This window comes from Neopelma chrysocephalum, unplaced genomic scaffold (genome assembly GCF_003984885.1).
Source record: "Neopelma chrysocephalum unplaced genomic scaffold, ASM398488v2 Primary Assembly neopelma1_382, whole genome shotgun sequence".
NCBI classification, from domain to species: Eukaryota; Metazoa; Chordata; class Aves; order Passeriformes; family Pipridae; genus Neopelma; species Neopelma chrysocephalum.
The window spans coordinates 81,536-83,000 of NW_020898046.1; positions in this window are offsets into that span (position 1 = coordinate 81,536).

Genomic DNA, 1,465 nt, shown 5'->3' on the forward strand with positions numbered 1-1,465 from the left:
GATTTGTCCTTTTATTTCTCCATCTATACAGCAAGTATTTGTACCTCTTGTGACAAGGCAGTCTCTACTGTGGCTTCTTTTGTAGTAGTGTCTTCCAAGAAAGGTAAAGTCTGGAGCTATAGTCTGTTGAAACTTTTAATAAATCTATTAGATAGCACTCTATATCAAAGTGAAATTATATTGATGTGGCTACTGTTTTTTCTTAGTGGTTGGTCTAATTGATAACGGTTTGCATTGTTTCTCTTTTGGCTTTGTTTTGTGCCAACCAAGAATTTCAAGGGTACATAGAAAGCTGTTTAGTTTCAGGTAGGAGCTACACTGAAAGTGCTTTAGTGAGTGATTCTGCTCTGAGGATGTAATTCATATACAAAGTACAAGTAAAGTGCACTAGAGACATGGCTACAAAACGAAAGTATGTGAGGATCTAGATAGTGTTGCTAACCGAAGTTTCATTTCACCATTTGAAAGTTGCTGTGGGAGCTGTAAGTTTGCTTGACTTGCAGAATGGGGGACATTGAGGGTCATTGAGTTAACTTGTTTTGAGCAAAAGATGAGATGCTTTTTCTTTCCACTCATTTAAAGCAGAGTATGCAGGAAAGTCAGTGCTTTATTGCTTTTCTTATTTTGTTACTTTGTGAGTAAAGGTCTTGCCAGGGCTACGTAGCCTTTCTTCAGTGAAATGTTAGGCAGATGCTTATTGGGGTTTTGATCTTTGATAACTCCTTAAAGGAAGTTTAGTCATTGTGGCAGTAAAGCTTCAGTTGAATCTGCCCAATTAAGGCACTGAAGTGTCTGTGTGCTAAAATAGACTTGAACACTTTTTTGCGTGTTTTATCAGAAATGTGTGTCATAAAGAGCATATCAGACTATACCAAAAAGGTCTAGATCATTAATTACAGTAATGTCTGGATCATTATTATGGCTGTTTAATAGGAACACTTAGAGTAGGTATCTATATCTAATGATACTATGCCTTCAGTATTGGTCATTAACCAGGATAGGTGTTGGATGTGGAGAGAGCTAGTAAGGCAGGTTTTTGTGGATTCTGGTGAAACTGGTTGCCTGTCCCGATTCTGCAGGTGTGCAAAGCAAGTCAGGTTTGTTTAATAAGACCACTGATAATAGAATATAGCAATTCCTGCCTGTTTTCCAACTTATAGCTTCAGCTAATCATCAGTAATGCTTGCATGCATGGGAATGTAAAAGATGAATTGGCTTCCTGAGTGGTGACGTTAGGTTGTCTTTGTGCGTGTTATTTGGGAGCACTGTGGCCAGGCTCACTAGAAGGAGTGTCATTCAGAAACGTTGGTAGTGCTGCCATTTTGTAAAGAGTGCTGAGATTAACCGGAATGCTGTTATGAGAAGTACATAGTATTGGTTTTGTTTCATTTCACTGCAAGTCTGAGCAGAATATTATTTGGGGCAGCGGCATTTTGTTCATCTAAAGAAGTGATTGATTTCTTTT